This window comes from Sminthopsis crassicaudata, chromosome 1, assembly GCF_048593235.1.
Source record: "Sminthopsis crassicaudata isolate SCR6 chromosome 1, ASM4859323v1, whole genome shotgun sequence".
In the NCBI taxonomy this organism is placed as follows: Eukaryota; Metazoa; Chordata; class Mammalia; order Dasyuromorphia; family Dasyuridae; genus Sminthopsis; species Sminthopsis crassicaudata.
Window position 1 is genome coordinate 221,661,679 of NC_133617.1, and position 27,181 is coordinate 221,688,859.

The 27,181-nt window shown below is 36.5% G+C and overlaps 1 long non-coding RNA gene across 1 annotated transcript; it reads right to left on the minus strand.

Annotated features, from left to right (window-relative positions):
* Positions 1 to 8,738: 8,738 nt before the first annotated feature.
* On the minus strand, positions 8,739 to 26,932 carry LOC141553652 (uncharacterized). The gene is made up of 5 exons (XR_012485575.1): positions 26,833 to 26,932; positions 25,961 to 26,121; positions 12,321 to 12,435; positions 11,121 to 11,982; positions 8,739 to 10,847 (listed from the first exon to the last, which is right to left on the minus strand). It is a non-coding gene; the product is annotated as an uncharacterized LOC141553652 (long non-coding RNA).
* Positions 26,933 to 27,181: the final 249 nt, after the last annotated feature.

Genomic DNA, 27,181 nt, shown 5'->3' on the forward strand with positions numbered 1-27,181 from the left:
AAATGCCATATTAGTCTGCCATATTAGATACTGAGCAAGATAAGGACAGAAATGTGCTAGCAAATATTTAACAGCTGGTTCCCTGGGGGAGAAGGGAAGGAGGAAATGCATGCATAACACATTTTTAAAGTTTATTCTACATAATTAAAATTTTCTCTCTCACTCTTTAAAGTCTAAATAATCAGCAAAACAATGAATCAAGCCCTAATTTGTAACATTTACCAATTTCCAAGATGCAAACAGTCATAATGAAAATTGAACAATCAACTCTTGTGACCTGGTATGAACTAGCTTCAGTACATCAGTGGGTAAGGAATATGAGCAAGATCATGGAAGTAGGTAGGTAGATTTCTAAATACTACTTTTAAAATTTGGATAGCTGTCTACAGGTGAATTATTGTAATTATGGGTAGGTTTTCTTTAGGCATGTGATCTACACACCTATTTTTTCCTACAAATATATAAAGGTCATATTTTAGAGCTGAAAAGAACTTAGAGGTATTATGCATGGATAGGGAGATAGCTGTGGATAAAATGTTGGATCTGAAATTAGGGATATTTGAATTCAAACCTTGCCTCAGACAGTTACCAATTATGTGATGGTGAGCAAGATTCTATTTGCCTCATCTATAAAATGGGGCTAATAATAGCACTATCTCCCAGGGTGATGGGGGGAACAAATGAGATAATATCTATAAAGTACTTTGCCAACCAATAGGTCAAACTCAGACTCTGGCTTATCTAAACAGGACATGTCTTTTATTTACCATTTGCTCATGGCCTCATGGCATTCAGGCTAAGGTGAGAGGATAAACCTGCCTTTCCTCAGCCCTCAAGGAACATTCCTCAGAATACCAGCAAAATCTGAAACATAAAGCACTGAGAGTAGGATCCTTTTAGATATCCAATAAATAATCAGGTCTTCCTGTTCTAAGGTCAACAAATGGACTACTTTGTCATCTCTAAGTACCAAATTGAGCCATCACATGGCCAGAAAAAGCCAGGAAGTTTGTCAGCCCCAAAGGGTCCAAGTGCTATCATCTTGTTCCTGGAATCCCCAGAAGTTTTCATGAAAGAAGCGCCATATGTATACTTTCTGACATGGCCCCTGTAGGCCAATTCAACCCTTACTACACTTAAGTAATAATGCTCTCTTTGGCCCCAGGATCTGAAATCCAGGTATATAACCTTTCACCCCTCCCCCTACGATCTCCCATACCCTTAAGGTACTTCTACCATAGACTCAAATCTCGGTTGACTGTGTTCCTCCAATTTTAGGAATCCCCTGGATCTCAGTTCTATTTTAATCACTTCATAGTAGGATTACTGTGACTAAGAAATATTTACTTCAAACATAAAACAAGAACAAATATACAACCTCTCCCATATGGAGAAGGAGAAATAATCCCCTCCTTGTATACTTGAATCTCTAGGGAGGGAAGACTCACATAGCACAATCCCACCAAGTTCCAAGCCCAAAGTTTCATTCATCCCCAGCCCCTGGGTTACAAAGCCTTTTATACTCCTGAGATATTGTAATCACTCTTTACTCCTTTGGGCTGCCATTAAGAATAAAAGTATTTATTATTTCCTTAATAATAGCTTACATTTCCATGGAGTTAAAGGCTTATAATGCTTCTTTACACAGATTACCTATCTTGATCCTGATAATGAACCAGCAAAGATAATTATTATTATCTCCATTTTATAGATAATGATTTTGAGGCTTAGAGAGAGTCAATGACTGGCTCAGGGTTCCACAGATAAGAAACTTCTGAAGCAGAATTTGAACCTAGATCATCTTCACTCCAAGTCCAGTTATTCTTTCTACTACTTAAGCTTCCCCTTTATTCTGGAAGTATTTTAAATTTTTCTCCAGTCTACTTTCAGAACATTAATAATTCTTTATCATGTCTCTACTCTGTGACTTTTAAATGCCTTTTTCAAAATAATAACACATCTTCAAGTCTAACAGCACTTTTCTCACAATTGTCAAAAAGTGGAAATATTACTGTCCCCATTTTCCAAGTGAAGAAATTGAGGTTTGTAGAAGTGAAAATGGTTTGCTCTAGAGTCCCAGAGTGAGCCATTGTCAAGGCAGGATAGAAAATGAGATGAATAACATAACCGCATGTACAACCAGCCCACTACTGACTCATTTACTTAGAGTCCCGGGAGCAAATTTCCATGATGGACTGTGAGAAAATAAGACAGACTTCTAGCCATAATTGTGAGATCTTGGGAAGCTGAGATTTTGAGGATGTCTCCAGCAAGTATGTTCGCCTCTTCATGCTTTTTCCTTCTTCCCTTGTTAGGATTCCTTCATTGAAATTGTTAGGATCTCTTCATTAAATAGATGGTATATCACCTCAAACTCCAAAGTGCTGAGGTTCTTCCAAGCTATTCCCTTCAGCTAAGATACCAAGTGAAAAATTCTTCCTCCCAACACCCTTCCCACTAAATCATCCCAACATAGCTATAACCTAGAAGATCTTACAGGTTTTCCTTTGTAACTTGGTAGGAATTATAGATTATATTTGTGAAAGTCTCTTGTACCAGTGCTCTTAGCTTTTCCTCATAACCATTTGATTACAGAAAGAGATGTGGTTGCTATCCCCAGTTTACAGATGGAGAAAGTAAACTGAGGTATCTTAGCTATGATCCCTGTCCCATGCTGTGGAAAGAACAGTTTAAAGAACAGAACTATTGTCATAGCCTCTAGCCCATGACATTTTATGCTGAACCATACTTGAGAAGGTTCAATCTCTGAAGAGGGAAATCATCTGGAAAATGGGAAAAATGGGAGAAGAAGGAAAAATTGAGAAAACAAAGTTTGGTCTTTGAAAACCACTTTCCAGCTCTGAAATGAAGGGAGTTTCATTTTTTTTCTCCCTTCATGTCCCTGCCCAGCTAAATATAAATCCATCATGATTTATATTGTGCTGCTCTAATTGAATTATGTTCTTCATTTGTTCAGTTCAAAAACAATGAACCATCCTGGGCAATTCCCTGGGAACTCCTCCCACCATTGCAACTAAGTACAGGTTCACAGTCAAAACTGGCTACCCAGGAAGAAGGCTTGGAAGATTGTTTCCAATGAAAACCATACAGCCATCTCTCAGGAGCATTTCATGTTGCTTTCTGCATTTATACCAAATCATACAGCTGCCAAATGCCAGCCTCTGGGGGCTATGATTCATGATGTGAGGTCGGCCAACTTATAGAGGAAGATGGAGTCAGTGGGCCTGTGCTTGGCAGAAGATCCCCACATTGCTCTTGGTATTTCTGGAGTCTCAACTCAGTTTTAAAGGATGTATTTGTGAAAAGGCATCATTCCCACAGAAGAGCAAAATCCCAGAATGTTGGAACCAGAAGGGATCTTCAAAATCACAAAACACAAGCTTCTCTTTCCACAGATGCCTTCATCTGTGATGGGCTCTGAGTGAGCCAGTCTGACAATTGATAAATATTTATTGAATGTAATTTCAATGGCCACCCAAGCATTCTTTACTCAAAAATTCTTAACCTGGGGTCTATGAATTTCCTTCTTAGTACATACTTTGATAACTGTATTCTAATATAATAGGTTTCTTTTGTAATGCTATGTATTTTATACATTTATTTATTTAAGAACATTATTTTTGAAGTATATTTTATTTACTTTTTGTTCTTAATAATAGCTTTTAATTTTCAAAATATATGCAAAGACAGTTTTAAATATTCACTCTTACAAAACCTTGTGTCCCAATTTTTTTCTCCCTCCCTTTCCCCTAACCTCTCCCCTGGACATCAAGTAATTCAATATATTAAGAACATTATTCTGAGAGTTGATAGATTTCACCAGACTGCCAAAGGGATCCATGATACAAAAAAGTTAAGAACTCCTTCTCTATGGAGATTATAGCAACTGAATGTCCAAATATTGTCCTAAGACCTCATTGCTACCCATAGGAGAAAACTTTATCTGATTAATCAAGATTATAGTAAGGTGTTTCTTTGTGTGCACCCATAAAGATCCCCAGATAATGCCTAGGCTGTCATCCTCCACTATATCTACAGGGCACAGAGCAGTTGAGTGTCCTAGGTATCTAAGTTATATTGTGATATAACATAAACAATTTACTGAACATCTCTATATATTAAATAAAACAGCTCTGAAAAAACATATATTTTGTGGCTCCATGACTTGTTGACCTTAGAGATAGGGTAAAAGAAGGAGATTCCTTTATAAAACTTGGTAGCATCCACAAAACTTGCTAGAAGACCCAAAACTGAGTAAATCAATGGAATAAAGTAAAACCTGTCCATTTTATATTAGGATATTTGAAAGTGAGTTGTCATAAGGTACTATAAACCCTGTATAATTCTTATCATAAGTGGTAGAGGGAATCTAGATTTAAACTAGATGACTCCATCAAAAGAGGCTCTAAGATCTTTCTAGATGGCTATGGAGATTTTCAGAAATATTCTGCTTTCTTGAGTTCATAAGGAATTCTTATTTGGTTTCTTTAGATGGCTCCCAGGGTAGCTAGGTGGCTTAGTGAGTAAAGCCAGGTCTGAAATAAGGAAGACTCATCTTTGTGATTTCAAATCTAGCCTCAGACACTTACTATCTGTGTAACCCTGAGCAAGTCACTAAATTGCCTCAGTTCCCTCATCTGTAAAATGGGGGCATGAAGAATTGGACACAACTGAAAAACAGCTGAATAAAAGTGGCTCCCAGTATTGCATTGATTTCTAACGCATAAAGTGGAGATCTTGAAAGAATCATTTGCCCCTAATTGAACAGTATTTTAATGCCCAATGAAACATCTCTGACAAACGGTCATCTGACCTTCTTTTGAAGGCTTCCAGTGATGAAGAGGTCATTCTTTTCCCAGGAAATCCATTTGACTTTGTGACAGTGCTAATTGTTAAGTGGTTTTTCCTTATATATCAACATGAAATCTTCCTCTTAGAAGTTCTACCCATTGATCTTTTTTTCTTCCCTCAGGGCTCAAAAAAGAAGTCCAATTCTTCTTTCAAATGGCAAATACTAGAACACTAGAAATCCTGTCCTTCCTAAGACTTCTCCTCTAAACCACCCATCCCCAATTCCTTCAATCAACCCCCATTTAGCATCACCTCCAGTTGCCTTACCATCTCTGTCACTCTCTTAACTTTGAATAAGAGGGAGTTTCCATCTCCCCCAGGTGCTGTGATACTTGCCACTTCTTTGGGAAAAGCACCAACTGTTTTCAAAGATCCTATTAGTTCACTTCATTGTACCATCTTCCAGCACAGTTGTGAGCCTAGAATTTCTGTGGTTTCTCTATTTTCCATCTGATGTGGTTTCAGAGAATACAGCTAATCTTTAAAGAAAAACTCTTATTGCAAACCACAACTCAAGGCTATTTTCCAGGAAGGATGGCAAAATCTGTCCTCTGCATCCTCCTCTTGCTTTAATGTTAAAACCCAGCTGGTTTAATTTGATTTATTCTCCACTGGAGCCTCAATGACAAGGCCAAGAAGGTGGGGAGTCTTCAAAGAAATAACTTTTTTCTTCCTAAACTTTTCTGGTAATCCCCTTCCTTCAGCCCTCCTGGTCCGGCCATCTCAGACTTGCCCTGGTTGTGAAGAACTAACAAGATAGACAGGATCCATGCAAGCAGAATCCCAGGCCTGGCTTTGGGGCTCATTAGTCTGAATATACATGTCCTTTCTCATTCTGATTTTTGTGTATTTAAATTCCACTGAAAAGGGGGAGTATCAGTTTTCAATAAAAGGAAATAAATAGAAACTTTGGCCACTGACTGAACAGCTGAAAGTTATCACTTTTAATCTTCAAACTGACTTTGGATGTTTGCTCTGGAAGACACATTTTCCCTGTAAACTGGTTCCACTCTGTTTCCTGCAGCAAATGAGATGACTAAACCGGCAACATTTCCCAGTTTATAATTTGGTTTTCGGAACAATCACAGAGAGCAACCTCAGTTTTGTTCTTCCTTCCAAACCTGATGTCTGTGTTCTATTTTATGATCTTGAATTATTCATCCAGAGGCTTCATTCACAAGTAAAAACTTCATCAGGTTTTATTGGGTCAATATATAATATGGATCATGAGCTCTCTGTGTAGAACTCAGAAGAACTCCTAGGAAACAGATGGAATCCCTGGAAGGCTAAAAGTATTGTTTGATTCCCTGGCATTCAGAACATGGGAAACCTCCACATTCCCTGGCAATGCCAGTTCCTAAAGGGATCACCCGTAACACATGATGCAAGTTAAAGAGGTTTGGTTCAAGAGCACTGGCTGGGAGACGTTGGAATTTATCCTAGTCAGTTCTGACATGGAGGTGCAGAGAACCAGGAACTAGATTCTAGCAGCTGCAGGCTGCTTCAACTCCTTTCAGGGTGGAGGAGGCTTGATCTGCACTAGGAAATGGGACCAAAGCTGGCAGTTTGAAATGTAAATGAATAGAACTCTAGGCCAGGAAGACCTTGCATTCAAATCCAGCCACTAACACTTGTTAGCTGTATAAGTCACTTAACCTCTGTCTAACTCAGTTTTCTCCATCTCATAAAATAATAATAATAACAGCACCACCTCTCATGGTTGTTATGAGAATCAATGAAATAAAGAGTAAAATGATTAGCACATGTCACAGCACATAGTAGACTTGAATGTTTATTTCCTTCTTAAGACTAAGAGCTATGACTCAAATTTCCTAACCAACTATCTAGCTATTTTAATAAGAAAAACTAACTTTAAAAGAATGTTTCAATTTTTCAATGTTTCAAAGCACTTTATATCAGTTATTTCATTTACTTCTTACAACAACCCTCTAAGGTAAATGCTAATATAAAATACCCCATTTACAAAGAAGAAACTAATACTGAAAGTCACAGGGTCACATAGCTAATAAATGTCTGAAATAGGCTTAAAACTCAGATTATTTCTGATTCCACATCAAGAATCCAACACTGTGCCATCTCGTGACCTGTTTTCTCTCTCAATTCTTCTGTTCACATCCTAAGGATAACAGAAAAAAATATGGTCTATTCATTAGAAAGTGGTTTTACTCTCTCCATAAAGATATACTCTCTTCTCTGAGGTCTCTACTCGCTGTATTTCTTTTCCTTTTTCCTCCTAAAAATTCATGACAGTACTCTCAGATCAGTCTCCTTGAGCACAACTTTAACTTGTGCCAGCAAAGAAGGGAATATATTGAGTTTTTTACATAGCAAATACTCTAACTTATTGTGTGTGTGTATATATATATGTATGTATATGAAATATAATAAAGGTACATGATATTTTTTATATTTTGAAATATATGTACATATATATACATATATATATATATATGGCTCAATAAGATAAATACAAATAGCCCTCATTTTGAATGAATAGCCACCTTCAAGTATAACAGAATGTGTTAAAATTTATATAGGTTTAGAATATAAACTATTTCCTAGCCATCTCCAAATCATGCTGATTATTTTTCAGCCTTCATGTTCACCTCTCTCTTCCACTAGACTTGAAGAATTTTGGGTCTCGAACCACAATCAGACTTATGCTGATCAATGGTTGTTGATCATTTCTGAAAGAATAAAATATATGCATGACAATTTTTAGGTTTAGTCTTCATTATTTTCTTCATCATTTTCTTAAGTGTAAGCAAAGGATAAAACAATAAATCAAGACCTAATTGTAGCTTTTGTCTATTACTGAAATCTAATTGTTCATGTGAGCTGAAATTTTAAAAATCATCTTTTAGAAGCTGGTAAAAAGAGCTGATTACTAGTCTTATCCCTTGTCCAATTCTGATAAGTAAGCTTTTGCCTTATCTTTTCAGACCTAGAAACTGAACTTCTCCATAGCATTCAGATGTGGTATGATATAACTCTAGATTAATTTATGTGTTAACTTTCCGCGTTAAGACAAAAGTCCTTGAGGCTAGGCAGTATAAAATTTTCACAGGATTTTATCTTTTAAAAAAAGTAAGAAATGGTGTAGTTGGGGTGGGAAGGTGAAAAACAAGTTTGCAGGAAGCTGGATAGTAGACTTAATTCTGCCAGATCATCCCAAGAGCATTTAAAAATGAAACTACAAAGAGGAGACACACATATGCACACACAAATAGAAAAGATCTGTCAACATTTCTATAATAAACTATTTTCTTCATCATTGATGACCTTCAATCAATGACAATGGAACCACCATATTTGGACTACAACATCACCATCCTGAAAGCATTGTATAAGGAAATCGCAAAGTCCCTAAAGAAAACAAAGACAGGAAAAGCAGCTGGTTTAAACCAAGTTCACACAGAGGAAGTCTATGTTGGAGGCAACTCTATCTTGAGGGCATTAAGGGATCTATTCTCAAGATATCTAAAAAGAAGAGAAGATACTAACAGATTGAGGCAAAGGGGAAACAATTACAAAGTATATTGCCATTGGGGGGAAAATGGTGATCAAAGATATGAATAATTATTAATATTCAATAATGTCAATTATTGATATAATTATTGATACAATATTCTTATAAGAATCATCTATCCACATATTAATGAAAATCTAAGAAAGCAGCAAGCAGTTTTTTGCTCTCAATATACTGCAGATGCTTTTTTTTAATCTAGAGTAAACAAACAATAAATATAAACAAACAATAAATACTGCAAGATCTTATATTTACTTCACTTTTGCATATTTCATTTTAAACAAAAAAACAAAAAATAAACCAAATAAAACAAAGATTTTACAGTGATAATTTTTACTATTTTTAAAAAAGCATTTAATTTAGTAGAGAAAAAAACAACCCTAAACACTTTCTTTCAATAATACTTTTCTCATTATATGTTGAAAATATTCAAAACTGATGACCAGATACAACAACAGAGAACTCTGTTAAATGATCCACTGACCATCAATATCAAGTATGACATCAAACAAGATTAATCTTCGCCAAGTCCTGTTTCAAGGAATGAGAAGATAAATGAATTAATTCTATGAGCTCTCCAGATTTCCTATAGATGGTGAGTCCCAAAGCTCCTCTTTGCAGATGACATGTTGATTGCATTGAGCAAGGGAATTTTCCCTACAGAGCCTCCTGAAAAAACCTAAATGCAATCAAGAGAATTCAACCAAACAATCCACAGTGGAAAAACCAAGTAGATGAAGATTTCCTTTCATCTAGAATATGATTAACTAAATGAATAGATCAATGAGCCAATTCACCAATACATATATTTTGGGTGTACATTGAGAAGGGGAAATGAGTTAGGTCCAGAATTAAATAGTAAAGAGAGAGATCACTAGATTACATTTAGGAATTTATGCAACATATTCAAGGATCCCAAATTTATCCATTAAAAAAAGATTCTTTTTATGATATCAATATTCTTCTTTGGATAACATAGGAATAAAAATTATGGAACACTATACTCTCTAATTTCTCAAAATTACAAGTGACCTAAAGGACAATTAGTGGAAAAATAACACTTTACAAATATTATCTCATTTGAACTTCACAACAAGCCAGTAATACAGGTGTTTTTACTATCCCCCCATTTTGAGGATGGGTAAACCAAGGTTTAGTGATTAAATGATTTGTCTAAAGACACAAATCTAGTATTGTCTGAGGCAGGACTTGAGGCTCTCTTCCAGGAATACTATAAGAGAAGTGTTTTCTATAAAGTATTATATAAATGTGATCTTTTAATATAGTTATTATATCCCACACTTTGATATTTGCGTGATGTGTTCTTCCAAAAAAAAAAAATTTGGTCAGTCTAGTAAGCCGATTCATTTTATGTTTTTTATATGAAACTTGCATTTCCATTCTCTTACCTCTAGGTCCTGGCAAGTGAAGTTGATTTCATCTTAGGTTCCTAGTGCAGTAGTGTATTTCCAATATATGCATTTTTAGGGTGAGTTTATATAGCATGGTATGAAATGGAATTTGGCACTGATATGGAAGCAACTCTCTAAACCAGAGAAGGAGATTTTTTTTTCTGCCAAGAACCATTTGGATATTTATTACATCATTTATCATTCATACAAAATTATCAACTTAGAACTCAAGCAGTGTGAAGTTGTTCTACTGTGTTTTGAGCTCATCAACACCTGCAGTTGATTAAGCAAATGATTTCTCGGGCCCTCTAGAGTCCCAGAGTTGGAGGTTTCCCACCCTGCCCTAGGCTTATAAGAGCAAAGCAAGTGCTTATCACAGGTCTGCATTTTTTTTTCTTTAATGGAGGAACAGGGTTTTTGTTCTCTGTGTTAGAAGATATGTTCTTTACAGAATCTTAAAACTACTTGATATATAGTTTTAAGATTTTTAAACTACATTAAGACTTTTGGGACACCCTGTGTAAACCCTGTTTCTCCTTGATATTGGTATAGAAGAAAATAGAAGCAAAGTTAGTATAATGAACTTTGTCAGAAAAGTTCCACTATTTTTACCTCTATTATGATCACAATTTAAGGAGAGAATCAAGCAGTACTGTAACTACTATAAGAGGGCCATTGGACTTTACCCATAAAGCAGAAATTTATTGGTAACTGATAGCATTTAAAATTCTTCAACAGTTCAGAAACCACTGAACTTAGCAGTTAGCTAGTGAATATAATTAAAATCACATAATTAATGAAAATGGGAATCTAGCAGCTGCCATGAACTGAGTTCTCTTTCATCCACTAGTAAGATGTAAGGAATTTTTAGTAGTCCAGTCTTCTATCTTTATCTGTTAATTTGGACATATGGAGTAAAAAGTGAAAGCACGGCATCCTCAGGTGCTCTGAGTGTCAGGATGGCATCAAGAGCTTGGTAAGAAATTGGATCATCACAATAGAAAGAGGTAACCCTAAAATAGAAAAAATTAAAAATAGATAGGTAAATGAATGAACTAATGGATATATAAATTGAATAAATAAGTAAATGGAATAAAATGAAATAAACTATTACTCCATCTCACTTAGAATTTGAAAATTCCTTAGAATTAGAAAAAAATTCTAGGCTTGGAGCTGGATTTCTCATTTTTGCCTCTGTCACTTTCTAACTTCATGAGTTTGACTTCTCTAAGTATCTGTTTCCTATCTGTAAAAAGGAGAATGATAATTCTATTTATATTACTTACCTTTTAGGGCCATTTGAAGAAATTCCTTGATATGCTTAATGAAAGATAGGGGAGGGACTTGAAAATGAGGACCTAGTCTTTTGGATATGAATATATTCTAGCAGTTGTCAATCCATGTGAAAGCTTCTGAAAATGTATGCTTTGAGGGAGGAATACTTCCCCTCTCTGTTCAGAACATGCCCCAATAGTCCTCTATTTCCAGTCATTTACTTAGTGGTGATGAAAGATCTTTTAATAGAGTTAGGGGAGAGTGTGTATACAAAAGATTTGAACAAACAAAATTTCCATCTCCTCATTGGAGGCTTTAAGTAATCAAGTAAGGAGGAAAAAAGAAAGAAACGCTGGTGAGGAGAGTGGGAGGAATAGTATAAAGTAGTAAAAGTAGCATTCATCTGCTACCTACTACCAGCCACCATTGGGCCACCAATAATGCTTGGAGAATGGATAGTATTGACTCTGCTCCCATTTTATTTTCTATCGAAAGTTTATGTAACTTGCCCATGATGACTTGGCCAAAAAGATGGTGAACATTAGAGCTAAGATTCAAACTCTGGTTTCCTACAGTCAAATCTAGCCTACTTTCCAATATATCAAAATGTATTAGGAAGAGTTTATTTAACCATCTTCTGGCTTTAGTCCCAGGTACAAAAGGACATCATCTTGGTAAGCCTCCCATCAAAAAAGGATGCAGTGCAGGGTTTAAAAGAGTTGTTCTTGCCATTTTATTATGAAGATTCTTGCAAAAATCCATATGGATTACTCTGTGGTACTTAGGAATCTGTGTTCTTTTGGATGGGACGTTGATACTAGGGCTCTTATTTTCAGAATGCTGCTATTGGCATTGAATGAAATCACTCAGAGCCTGTTAATGAGAAGAAAGAAGTGATAATAGCATCTTTATGACATTCAGTTATGTGATAAGATGCAGATGTAATGAGTAATCTCTTTTCTTCTGGAAAAGATTAAAGACATGAATTTCTAGCTTTTGAAAGCAGAGTAAGAAAAAGATCCTTTGTCCTGCTAAAATAAAGTGACCAGATGTCTTGACTTAGGTAAAAGGGGACTGATGATAGTCCCCATCTGTGGCTTTTCAATTATTTTCCCAACCACCTTTTATTCCATATTTTGGATTTTTGATACTCTTTAAAAGCATCTTTGGCCCTTCCTGTTGCTATTCTTACTGCCCCTCAGGTTACTCACCTGGAGTTTCCCCTGTCTCCAAGGGAACCAGCAGTTTTGATGATGATGATGATGATGATGAGCACATATTTCTATATCATTTTATTATTTACAAAGTGTTTTCTTCACTATAAACCTATGAGGCAGGCAAAACAAGTGTAACTGTTGATCAACCAATCAGCAAGAATCTATTAAATGTTTAATTATGTGCCAGATACTACTATAAGTACTGAGGATATGCACATAAAAAGAGAGTCTCATGCCCTCAAAGAGCTTACATTCTAATAGGAGATGGTGGCTTATAGGAGAATAATATAGCCATGGCAGGCTGAGCACTGAGAATTCAAAGAAAGAAAAAGGAAGGAAGGAAGGAAGGGAGGAAGGGAAAGAAGGAAAGGAAGGGAAGGAAGGAAGGGAAGGAAGGAAGGGAAGGAAGGAAGGGAAGGAAGGAAGGGAAGGAAGAGGAAGAGAGGAAAAGAGGGAGAGAGGAAGAGAGGGAGAGAGGGAGAACCCACTTATAGTAGACATCTTTTTAACCTCACAAAAAGTTGGATACAACTGAAAAAATGACTAAATAGAACAAAGCAAGATAATATTAAGATGTGATTTCTAAGTCACTATATAGCCCACATAAAGTCATTCCAATCTGTCTTTGAGTTTGATACTTCTGATGTAAACTAATCCTTAGTTAAAGAAAGGAATTTCTTTCACTAACATCTCTTGACTTGTGATCAGCTTCTACAAGAAGACATCTGGTGAGGTAGCAGACAATTAAACTACAATCCAAAACTTAAAACATTCAGTGTCTTTTGTTCACATTGTGATGAATAAATCACACAATCAGCCAGCTCCATTACGATTCAAATTTTTTGTTAGTTCAGCATCAGGCATTCCAGGGTGAATAATACACGTAATGAAGCAAATTACAGGTACACAGCTTAGTCCTTAACTGATGGCACAAGACAAAAACAGTGTTTTATGCCCTAAATGAATTCATTCATTCATAAATCTTCATTAAGTACTGGCTATGTGCAATGCACTGAATACAAGAAATATTCTGATTTAAAAGCAGCCCTAGAATTTCCCCCACTTAAGCAATTGCCCAATTGCTACATTTGCTATATTACAAACCACCAGGACCACCCAATTGAAAGGCTACACCAAACGTTTTTATTTGGCAACCATGAGTAGTCATGTTCTTTCTCTGCGTGTATTGCAAAACATAAAGGAACCACAACATCACATATCATGTTTCTTCAGGATGTCTCCCAGAAAAATGCCAAAGAAGATCCCAGTTTTGTTTCTTTACTTTACAAAAATGAGGATTGAATTTTCATTCTGGAAATGTTCTTCTCTCCAATCTTACATATTTGGATAAATATAACTATGTTCTTTAACATAAATAGTCCAATATTTGGAAAGATGCTCTGTAGATTGTAAAATAAGAGAGAGTACATATTTGGGATGTCAAATCTTCAAATGACTATGCTTAGAACTTCTGTGGGAAGACAGAAAAACCTTTGAAATGTGAACTGTCAAGGTTTAATGTAACATAAATCACCCCTTTTAAATTTATTTTTAATTTTCATTTTCCCCAGTTATATGTAAAACATTTTTTGTTTTATAAACAAAGTCATTTTTTACATATTTACTTAAGAATCATTTTGGGAGAGAAAAGTCAGACCAAGGAAAAAATTATGAGAGAAAAATAGAAGAAAAAGAGGAAAAGAGTGAATATAGCATGTATGGATTTACATTCAGTCTCCATAGCTCTCTCTCTCTCTGGATGCAGATGACATTTCCTATCTAAAGTTTATTGGGATTGCCTTGGTTCAATGAGCCACTTAGAAGAACCAAATCTGTCATTGTTGGTCATGGAAAAATCTTCCTATTGCTATGTACAATATTTTCCTGGTTCTGCTTGTTTCATTCTGCATCAGTTCATATAAATATTTCTAGGCCTTTCTAAAATCAGCCTACTCATCATTTTTTATAAAAAAAGATATTCCATTACTTTCATATATCATAACTTATTCAATCATTTCCCAATTGATGAACATCTATTCATTTTCCATTTCTTTGTCACCACAAAAAAAAGCTGCTACACTTTTACATATGTGAGTCCTTTCCCTTCTTTTATGATTTCTTTGTGATACAGACTCAGTAATGGTGGCACTGTTAAATCAAAAGGTATGCACAATTTTATAGCCCTTTGAACATGGTTCCAAATTTCTCTCCAGAATGGTTGGATCATCTCACAACTCCAGCAACAATGCATTAGGGTTTTGGTAGCCATTTAAAAACTATATTAGAAGTGCTAGAGAATTCTATCACTAATTTTAAAGGACCATATAGAGCTTTCTTACAACCTTTGCAAAGCTATTTTGAATTCTGATCACAATTTTCCATTTAAATCAAAGCCTGAGGAAACAGGCCTTAGAAGACATAGAGCACAAATCCCTGATTTTCATACATAAAGAAATTGAGGCTTAACTTGTCTCATTTAAGGTCACATAGCTAGTGTGGTAAGTAGGTTTTAAGTAGGCACAATTCCTAGTGCCAGTAGTCATGAGACTTTACCTTCATGTTCTCTATATATGTCCTTAACTTCCTTTGTGCTTTAAGTGGTCACTCACTCTCACAAGAGACCAAAGATGTACATTTTAAAATTGCATTCCCAATTGGAGGATATTTTTGTAAATTTCTCCTTGTTATACTTTCTCAATAAAGTTCTCTTTGTAAAAGAAAATTTATATCAGTGAATTAGCCAATATTAAAGATGCACATTGGATAGGGACTCATGAGCAATAGTATTAAAAGTTATAATACTTCAGGGTTACTCCTTGATGCCTCAAGAGAGAAGTAGTCAACACTGTGGTATCCAAGCTGCTAGTAAAGGAAAGACTGAGAGAGTAAGTTCAGTACTATAGAAACAAAACTAAGAAAAGATTCCTAACAGAACTATCGTAAATTGAATTAGACTATCTTGGGAGGTAGTGGATTCCTTCTTCACTTAAAATCTTTGAGGATAATTGGGGATAATGTAGAGGGGATTCTTGTTCAAATACAGATTGGACTGGATGGTTTCTAGAGTCTTTTCTAATCCTGAAATTTGTGATTTTAGCTGTGTAATAACTTATACAATCCTTTAAAAAGATTTTTTTTAAAAACAATCCCATGAAATATATTTATGTCACTTCCATATATATTTTGGTTATGAAACCTGGGTAATATTTTATGTATACTTTTTCATATTCTAATATTTTCTAATTTTTCATTAATTTTATTTGTTCAGAAGCTTTTAAGTTTTGTATAATCAGAATTGTCTAAGATAATCTTGTCTATTGTTTAAGAATTCTTCTTTAACCATAATTTTGAAAATATCTCATTTTCTGTCTTTAAGTGGTATGATCACTATAAGTTATTTCAAGAGGGAAAAAACACTTTTTTGAGGCTCTGAAATTTTAGGTCACTTGACTATGATCACACAGCTAATAAGTACACAAGGGAGAATTTCAAAAAGATTTTCTGACTCCAAGTCCAGGGTACTATACACCACCTCTGTCTCACTGCCATCATTTAGTTATTCTCTTTTGAATACTGGGATTGTGACACTGATCTCTCTCTAAGGCTCAGAGATAATGTTATTATTTGTTATTTATGAAGCCACTGATTTCAAATGATATCCTCCTTCAACATCTCCATCATGATTGAGAGGCAATACTAGGTTTTTAAAGCTATACCAATGAAATAGATTATGGTAGTTCTTAGCAAATTAAAAGGGCTTTAAAAATGGATTTGGTAATAGATTGAGGATCATCACCAGGTTGGCAGCTGGCTGATGAACTTTTCAGCTATAACACTTCAGAAAAATCATCTTCCAAGTGATTGAGGGGTTATCATATGCATTGAGAAAGGAATATTTACAACAACATCATAAATCTTTGAAGTATAAAACCCTCACTGTGCAGGGCCATCAAATTTGGCATCCTGACACTGTCCTTTCATGAAATGTCACCATATCACTAGACCAGGGGCTCTCCATAGTTCATTTGTGTCATAGATCCCATTGGTATTCTAATAAAAACTATGACCCACTTTTTAGCATGTTTTTAACAGGACTACAAAGAAAATCATGTCCATTAAAACACAGTTATCAAAATATTTTTTTAAATAAGGTCATGGATACCAAATTAAGAATCTCTGCCTTGAACCTTTTTCTAATCCATATGAAAATGCCATAGTTCTCAGTATCCCATTCCCTTAGTATCCTTCTAGTTGGCAAATAATTAATCTAATAGACTAAAGTGAACTAACTAAAAATATTTGTTAAACATATATTTTGTTCCAGGAACTATGTTAAATGCTGGGGACAAATGTACAATAAATGAAAGAATCATTATCATCAAAGAGTTTATATTCTAATGAGAGAGACAATAATTTCATACACAGAACATCCCCAAAGTCTTAATGTAGCTTTAGGCTCAGGGAAGGGAAAATTTTCTAAGCATCTGCAATGCATTAGGGGAGTAAAGTAGGAATAGTGGAAGGTGATAAGAGAGGAAGTATTGAGGGAGAAGGGTTATATATTCCCAACTGAGACAGTTTAAACCAGTGAGGAAGCCTATCACAGCTGGGGATCCAGACTTTCTAAATGCCTGTTGAATACTTTCTCCATACTCCCCTCAACTGCTTTTACAAGCAATCGTCCATGTGCCAGCCTTCAGACTTGTCTGCCAAGCTTGAAGTTTTCAAGGACTGCTAGAAAAATCTCTATCAGTTAACTGAGAGAGATTTGCTTCTTGGGAGCCAGGCCTGCAGTGGTACAAAAAGTAGATGGAGTTTTTCTAGGAGCATTTTTAAGTGATTTGGTAAAACTGGGCAAAATAGAAAGGGAAGAGCAAGGGGAGAAAAGGCAGCAGCCACAGCCCCCCTTCGGTCAGCTTTCCTTAGGAAACATGATTCACTGGATTAAATCAAGTTTCCAAGAGATGTGTTGAAAATAGACCACACCACCACCATATAAGCCAGAGGGGGATGAAGAAGATCAAAAGCATCCCTTTCTCTTTGTGTTGCTGGTTGCTATGCTTTTGGCCTTTCTTGCTCTGTCTTTAGAGGAGATGGACAAATCCCTTTCATCTGGTCCATCTTGTGGTGAGAACATTAAGAGCTTGTCCCAGGAGGGAGCAAAATGACCTAAAATGCTAGCTCAATTTTCCTATAAGTTAGTGGAAAAGAGACTAAATTTTTTTCAACTTTTCTTTAAAAAAATTAAGTAAAACAGAGGCATTAATAAAAGAAATGGAATGAAGGACACAAGCCGCCTCAATCTGGGGAGTGTTAACATTCTTATTGCATGACGCAGATCCCCCATCCTCTGTACAGATGGACACCCATCTTGTCCATTCCACTGAGATAGGAAAAAAATCTGGTTCATGGGCAACAGATGGGAAAAAGGCTAGGGATGATCCCAACTACATCTGTAAAAAACCAGGTATCTGCATAAAAATAGACAAAAATGATCAAAATCCAGAACTTTCAAAACATCTGGAAGCTTGGTACTAATATACATAGAAAGAGACACCTGGCTTTCTGGCAGAGTTTTTCATTTTAGGTAATCACATGTAGGTGATATTTTCTTGAGGCTTGCAAGGAATTGGTTTTCTTAAATTGTTGCTAAAATCTTTGGGAAATTAAATAAGATAGTCATCTATAAGCATGAATCTCCAGAGTATGTTCAATCACATACACATGTGATCCTCTTAGAAAAAGGAAATATAGTGTATTTAGTTGATCTTAAGATAATAAATTTAACACTAGATAGGAAATCAAAAGCCATCTTGTCTAACCCCCTCATTTTACAGATGAGAAAACTGAGGCAAAGTGGTAGTAGCAGTAGTAGTACTAGTAGTAGTAGTTGTACTAGTAGTAGTGGTTGTGATGGTGGTGGTGATAGTAGTTCTTGTTGCTGCAGCAGCAGCATTCCTAAAGTTTTGTAAGATTTGCAAAGTACTTTACAAATATTATTTTATCTTATATTCAGAACATACCTGTGAAGTAGATGCTATTATTATCCCGATTTTAAAGATGAAGAAACCAAGACAGACAGAGGTTACATAGCAATTGTCTGGGATTTGGATTCAGGTCTTCCTAATTCTAGCTCTAGCTCCAAGGTGAGTAGGGGATAAGATTATAACTTCAGTTCTCTAATTCCTAAGGTAGGGTCGTCCCTCTATACTAGGATGCTTGACCTTCATTCCATCTTAAAATGCCTTTACTCCAAAAGTCTGAAGTTAGCCTAGAGAATAGATTGTTCATGGAGAGTGATAAGAGCCAGCCATTTAAAAAATGCAAATATCTGAAAGCTGTTATAGGAATAACCATAATGGGTAATATTTATAGATATCTATGTATTTCATCCAATGTACTCATCCTGTAAGGTATAATCATCCCCCTTTTTACAGATAAGAAATTCAAGGTCAAAGAAGTGAAAATGGCTTGTATGTGATCACTCAACTAAGAAGTGTGAGAGGCTGGATTAGAACACAAAGACAGCCTTTTTTGCTACTCTCTCTCTGTATTTTTTGCTAAACTATTTCTGTATAGAGAGGCTAGAAGAATTGGGAGGCCTCCCACCACATGTCTGTAAGTTGAATGAGAAGGCTAACTACCCTGAATGAAATTTCAGAGGGAATAGCTAATCAGTGATTCCATTCATCTTTCAGAATATACTGAAATCAGACCTTTAACAGGGTTTTTTCTGGCTTCATTATTTATTCCATGGGTCTCTAGAGAATTTAATTATATAGATTTTGAGCTTGAGTTCAACATGATTAAGAACTTCTCAGTGATTAGATAGAGATAGGGATAGAAATAGACGGGACTTCTGATTTCACTGGTATAGGGAACCTCCTGGTAAAGAAGCTCCCTCTATCAATTCAGATTGGCATCTTCTCAGCAAAATATGGTCTTTGATAAATGACTTGTCTAGGTTAACACAGTCTATATTGGAGATTTGAACCAAAGTCTTCTTGACTCTGTAGTCATTCTTCTATCAAATGTGCCAAAATGGAATAGACTGATTTGGAAGACAGTGAATTCTTCATCATTGGAAGTAATCAAAGATGGTGGGTGGTAACTTGCTGTGAATGTTGTTCAGATGATTCTTGTCTTTGGCAAAAATTAAACTCTATAACTTCTAAGGTCCAATCTTAAGTGTTTATGAGCCTATTATTCTTTTATGGCATTTACTGAATCTCACAAGCCTCTATTAGTCATTTCTGTATTTTCAAGGTTTTCGTTGGGCAGAATCTCATTCTTCTTATTCAGTTTTTTTTCTCTCTTTTTTTGTATTTTTTTAGTGGATGGTATAAACAATCAATAAATATTAAAGTGCCTACTATGTGGCAGGCACTGTGCTAAGTACTGGGGAATACAAAGAAAGGTAAAAGGCAATTCCTGCCATCAAGGAATTCAAAATGTGTTGGGGGAAAACAATACATAAAAAGTTGAAAAGGGGATGGGGTTAGGGAAGGGCAGGTATCATGGCTTAGGGCATGATGGAGATCCTGCAGCTAGGTGAAAAATGATGAAGTGTCTAGCTTAGGTCCTCTCCTTAAACAGAGGATCTAGGAGGGACTTTCCATCCGAAGAACCAAAGGACCCAAAGGACAAGGAGTGGGGAAATGTGTGAGTTTCAGAGTTAATTTAATCTTACAGGAAGATGAGTAGAATAAGATAGGGGACAGGAATGTCTTTTACCTTTTTTGTATTGTCAGCTCTTAGCATAGTGTCAGATATATAGGAGATACTTAATGAATGTGTATTGACTGGATGGAGATTGGGCCTTCCATTTCACTGATATTGGGAGCTCCCATCTCAGAGAGTTGACCCTAGATTCAATGAATTAAGAGTCACACAGCAAATAGATGTTAGAGATAGACCTTAAAACCAAGTCTTCCTGGAAGCTGTAATAATATAGTAGTCCATCCACTAAATCATGCTGCTTCTGCATAGGGATGTGAATGGGGAGGAGGAGAGATAGAGAGAGAGAAGAAGATCAGAAAACTGAGAAAAGGCAGAAATTTCCAGGCAGGAAAAAATAAATAAAACAACTAGAGATTGTCAGTTAATCATGTGCATCTTTTTGCAGAAATCCTCCTTCTCGGTATGTCTGAGCCTCTTAAGCACTTTGTTAGATTTGTACTGATCATTAGCTAGGATAAAGGGAGGATCCAATGGTCTTAATAGAAGTAAACCTCTTCTCTGGCCTGTAAGCTAAAGTATAGACCTGAAAGGCACAATGTAAAACTGGAGTCAGAGGGATGACCTCTGATGGGACTTGGGCCTGCGTGCCTGCTGCATGGTCTGAGCTCTGGGCCAGCCAGCGATCCCCAGAAATTCTGAGAACTGGGTGTAATCCCAGGTATTGTCCCACAGTTTGCCCATGCTAGTTCCTCAAATTTCCTCTCGCCTAAGCAAAAGTATGTATGTTTTTGATGTGGAGACAAAGGAAGTCACCACCCAGGTCAGCCACTCCAGAGATTTGTCATTAAACATCTGGTTGCTAACTACATTCTTCTCCCCTTTCCTGGGGCAAAGGGTAGAAAGGGAGACTGGGGCCTGTGGTGATTAGGCAAGTGAGAATGACAAAGGACAGCTGAAGAAGTACTAGGAGACATGTAAATTAGGGATAATAGGACTGTATCAACACTTGGCCTGACTTTACCAAGCCCAGATCCTGTTACATCGAAAGGGTGCTGTAGGATTTGGTTGGAGAAATGTACCAGGAAGGGCAAGAAAATATGACTCTGGAAAGTTAGTTTTGGGGGAGGAAGTTTCCTTTCAACAATTATGTGAATTAGCTATGTGTAGCCAACGAATGTATAGAGAATATCTAGTCATACAGCTGAGTACCCATTCATTCAACAAAGAACTAAAAATCTTTGGCTTGGATCACTTGGTTACTATTGCAATGAATTCAGATGAATAAGTGGCTCATGGTGCTTGAAGTGGGGACTGATTGATAGAGGGAATTTGAACATTACCCAAGGGGAACTTTAGTCTATTATAATTATGCCGGGAAAGGTAAGCAGCCCATCCCCCTAAGAATCTTTGGGAGAGACCCTTGAAACAAGGCACCAAATTCACAATCATCAAAGAAAGGAAAAAGTCACCTTCCCCAAGGGGATTGTTACCACTGTAAAGGTTTCTTCCTTTTTAGTCTATCCAGTGAAAAGACTTGGGTCTTGCTATTTAACAATTTTACTATTTCCAGCTTGTCAGGTCAAGCACATTTGGGAGCTGGGATGCCTCCTGGGTGTGCTGGACCTCTCCCTGCAGGGACTAAATAAGTGCTTTCTCTTTCTACCTGAAGATGTCCCTGATTAGTTAATTTGGCAAAGTCCTCAGATTTTTTCTAGTTATGAGACACTGGAGAAGTTACTTAAACTCTGTTTGCCTCATTTTCCTCATCTGTAAAATAGGGATAATAATAATACCTTTCTTACAGAGTCAGAGCACTTATTAACTGTTTATTGACTAAAGAGAAATGCTAATGAGAAAACAAGTACAAATAGAAAGGACATCCATCATCAAAGAATACATATTCTAGTGGAAAAAGATAACAGAGACACATACATTAAAAAAAAAAAAAAAAGTTGAAAAGGGGAGACACAGAAGTACCCAGCATGGGACATAGTACAGGACTGTTGTGAGGACCAAATGAGTTAAATATGTGTAGCAAGTGTGTCCCCCACATATAATATAAGGCCTCAATCGATATATCTACATCCTACCAACCTTCTCCCATGGAGGCTGATTCTTGCCAGTTAGGAAAGGAAGAGATTGGGGCTGGAAATTGGCAATTCTACTCTCTTCAAAGATGGAGTCCCAGGCTTCAAATATTATTGGTCTAAGGAATTTGATTGAGAGATTCAAGATATGATCACTATGTCTTCATGGGGCAGCTTCCATAATTTGAACCCTTTCCCACAAAATACCAATTTTACAAAGAGTACACATAACAAATAGCAAAGAAATTCACTTATCCAAGTTTATAGCAAAACAGAAATCAGAGAAAGTATGCATGAAGACAATGCAGAGGGAATGAGCACTCCCATTGGGAGTGAAGTAAATCAGTCCAAAGTGTCCCAGATCTCACCCAAAGGGAGAAATCCCCCAGTGTCTACTGTAGCAAGCTAGAGATAGGAATATGTTGGAGACTAATAGCTTCTCTCATGTTGGCTTTTTTCCAAAGTGTTTTTCTTCCATCAGCAACTTAAAGTGGGACGAGATTTGTCCAACTAGCCAGAAGACTTAGATCTCTCTCCCCATGCCAACTGTCCCCTGCCCTTCTCGAAGGTTTAGAGTATTAATTTCCATCAATAAAAACAGAATCCCATACCAATAGACTCTGGGGCTTAGGTTACATATGTAAAGCATTTTGCAAACCTTAAAGCACTTATATAAAGCCTAGCTATTCTTATTAAATAATGGATATTTGAGATAGTGAAATCCATTTCTGTTTTCTATCATTCCATTGCTCATAACAATGCCAAGTACACACTCAATAAATACTTTACATTTGATTGATCTATTTACAAGAGATTGAATCTGGCTCATTACCACTTCGTACATCACAGACATAAGATAAATTTAACTTATGGAATCACTGGTGGGCACATAGGCCCTCTTCCTTGCCTGCCATATACCAGAGTGTGGCTGCTAATAGATGAGTCTTACCATGGAGAAAATGATTATTGATAGAGCAAGATCACAGAGTTAAAAGTTCATTTATGGCAATGTGGTATTGGCAATGACTTAGCACTGACTTGGAAATCAAAGAACATAGGTTTCCATTTTGGATTTATTATTCCTTACCTGGGTGACTATTCTAGACTTCATTTTCCTTAGCTATAAAATGCAAGGGTTGGATTTGGTCATTTTGAAGGTCCCTTCCAGCTCTACATGCTAGGAAAACTATGCCTTGAATGTGAAAACAGTTCTCAGTTTTTCAGGACATTGAAATTCAGATCTGTGAATCCTTGTTTTTACCTTTTCTCTCTCCCAATTTTTCTCCTTTCCCTGTTATACTACCAGGCCATAGATTGTCTATCCTTCTTCCTTTGAGTTGAAGGTCATCTTCATTCAGTCCTTCCTCAGGGAATTGGTTGACCTCTCACTGATGCTGGCCCAGGTTATTAGTCCCATGTTATACAAAGAAATACCGGAAGCAGATTTCAAATTCCTAAGCTCCTGACCTCCACGCTAGCAAAAGAAAATAGTCCCTCTATGTGAATAAAAGTTAACTTTTTTTATTAACGCCTGCTCAATATCCATAATATGTATTTGGTGTTCTGAAAAACAGGTCAATTATAAGCATCAATTCTTTTCCTAGTGAATTCCAAAAAAATCATCATCTTCCACACTCTTGCCAATATCTCTGCCTGGAATTTTCACCAGGTCCTTCATGTAGCATAGCTTCTTAGTTGGGCATCATAGTTCATATTTTATTTAAATGTAATAATATTCTCTTTCCTTTGAACATACACCATACTGGCCTACTTCCTTGTTTTCACTCAAATTATTTCCTAGGCTAGAATATCCTCTTTAACTCTCTTTCATGTAGAATTTCTATTCCTTTAAAGTCTAACTCCACGTGCAAGATAATTTCAAAGTATTGAGGATAAAAAATGCTATCTACCCCCAGAGAAAGAATCTGAATGTAGATCAAAACATTGTTTTTTAAATGTCTTTATCATTCTTGAGGTTTTTTGGTCTGCATTTTCTTTTTCAACATGGCCAATATGGAAATGTTTTGTGTGACTGCACATGTATAAACTTTATCAAATGACTTTTTCTTCTCAAGGTGGGGGGGAGGGAGAAAAGGGATAGAAGGAGGGAGAGAATGTAGAGCTCAAAACTTCTGAAACTCAAATATTAAAAATTTTTGTTTGCATGTAATTGAAAAAAATAAAAATAAAGTCTGAATCATGATATCCTATGAATCCTAACCATCTTGTGGGTTAATGACTTTCTGGCTTGGTCCTCACATAGTGGTTTGTTTTGCATCTCTAAAGTGTGTAAGCGTAACTTTCATTGTTCCTATCTTCTCCCTCTACTACACTGAGGGCAGGGACCATGTTTTTTCTATATTTATATCCACCTCCACTGCCTGGTACAATGCTCTATTCATAGTGGGTGCTTAATTAGTGTTTAATACTGTGAATAAATGCTGTGAGCATTGAAACTATTTGACAGAAGGAACCAGAATAATCAAAAAAAAGAAAAATTCAAAATAGGAGGTCACCGAGCAAAGTCCGACCTTGTAGCCAGTTAGAACAAATTGACAGTAAATAAGGCATACTCATGGATTAGTCCCTTTCATTGTTTATGTCCATATAAAACTAAATTATGTAAAAGATTTTAGGATTTAGAGCTAACAAATAACTAGTTTAGTTGATCTAATTAGTTTTAGATCAGAACTAAACTGGTCCTTTTATTTTACAGATGAGGAAACTGAGGGCCAGAGACTTTAATCAACTGGACAAGATCTTTCAAGTAGACAGTAATAGATCCCAAAGTTCTTTTTACCTTGAAGATATCTTTTATCTTATGTGGTTTTTTTCATCTAATATGGAAACTTTTCATCCTTCCATACTTCATTCACATACTTGGTTTTGAAAACAACCAAGAAAATGTTAGTTGGCAAAAAATAATAATTATTATTATTATTATTATGTTGTCAATGTAAAAGAATTCACTTTTTTGTTTGTTTGGGGTTTCAGGGATACACGTTTTACTAATATTATACAAGAAAGAAATTATATCATAAGTATATAAAATTGAGCCTCAGCAAAGTTATTTGCCCCTTGGAAGCCTATAGCAAAGAAAACCGTGAATCATTATAAAGTAATTCCGTATTTGCAGCACACCCCAAGCCAGACTCCTGATGGCAAAAGAACAAAGCCTTGTTCTTTCGTGTGTTTTCCTTGGACGCCCGAGTGTCTCAGAAAAAGGACAAGTATCTACTAGTAGATTAACATTAAGAAAAAGTCAGGATTAAAGAATCAGAGGGCCTGTGTAACTCAAATTGTATAACAATCCAAAAGTACAGGCCAATAAGCTTCTTGCCACCAAGAAGTCCTGCTCATCTCTGATCAACATAAAAGCATATGGAGGGAGAGAAAGCAAGAGACCTATGGGGTATACTGTGACAGCCACCAAGGCTTCAGAAGCCACATAGAGGGCCTATTAATTTATTCCCTTGCTTTGCCCAAGAGTGCTGACCTCCCTTCTAATCCTGCCCTTTCAGAGTTCCTCATTTCAGCGTTGCTCAACCCAGTCGGGCCTGTTTAACAATTTCTCTTCTGAATTAGTCTCTTTGATGCCTTCCTATTTGTGTTCAGTGACATGAAAGAGATACTGATGCTGATTATCAAAGGCATGCGCTCCGAACCACCAAGCGACTGATGCCCAAGGGATGTAACCTTATCTCTTCCTTCAGTTTTTACATCCTCCCACTGGGAAGGAACTGGTGGTTTATGTAGCACATCATTTTTCTCTTACTAATTTCATATCAGATATTCATCTGAAAGAGGGGGGAAAAAAAGGAATTAATACCTTAAGCTTGTAGGTCACACTCAGGCAAACAGACTTACTGAGCAAAGTCCAATGGAGGAAAGCAGGTTTCTCAGAAGCATTTCCTTAGCCATGGAATGGATTCAACTTTTTGGTGCTTCTACTTCTGGCCTCTATGTACAGATTGCCGCCAGCAGTGCCCTGAAAGGAGTCTGCTGAGGCCCAGATATGGTTTTGGATGCTGGAAAGAAATACTGTTAGAATTCCTGCAGCCCACAGCATTCGAGATGAAACACTCATCTGTGCTGATTGCAAGATACCCTTCCTGGAGGCTCAGAGTGTGACTGTCAGGAATAGCGAACAAATTGTCCCTTTATCAAGACTGCATTGCACATACCCCTCTCTCAAGTGGTATATCCATGGGGAAAAATTGGGGGCTACATTTCATATTTTATATATTCATATAGATAGATAGATAGATAGATAGATAGATAGATAGATATAGATATATATAGATTATATATACATATAGATATATATATATTCTTTGTTTTAAGTGATAGAAGAGAGCATCATCCAATGATGATATAGGGAATGGATCTTATCCTGGGATCATTCTTCATGCTGACTGGTTATTCATCATTCAGAAAGTTCAAAGCCTTTAAACAAGGGTCACCTCACTTAGCTCCTCACACCACCAACCAGGGAGGAAGTCCTCACTAAGAAAATGGTGGAGATGGTCTGCAGCCTGAAAAATGATTGTTATTTGTGCATACTACATTGCTATAAGTGCTTTGGCCCAGGAAATGCCAGGGAATAATAGTGGCGTCTACAATTCCCCAATGGGGAAAATACTCTCTCTCTGCCTCATCTCATAGTCCTCTACCAGTACATCCCCAATCAAGCCACTGCCTGGGTCCCATTACCACAGTGCCCATGTCCTCAGACCTACCTTACATTTCTGGAAGGTTTCTCTCTTACCCAGAAGATTAAATCCTTGTCTTCTGGATTGCTGCAGCAGTCTCTCTCCCTTCTCCACACCCTCACCCCCATCACATGCACAAGAATTCCTAGTTATGACTCTGTCTGAAGAGACACAAATTTCTCCTGATTGTTCGTTTCAGAATTGTTTTATTTTAATGCAGCCAATGTCACACCCTTTGCTGTATAGTTTCAGCGCTACAATGCCTGCTGATTAAATACAGTGAAGCTCTTCATTACACCAGGGAACTAGCCTAATGGACTAACTAACTGGTTTGTCTCAGACTTTTTGCTAGTTGGAACTATTATGGGGAGGGGAG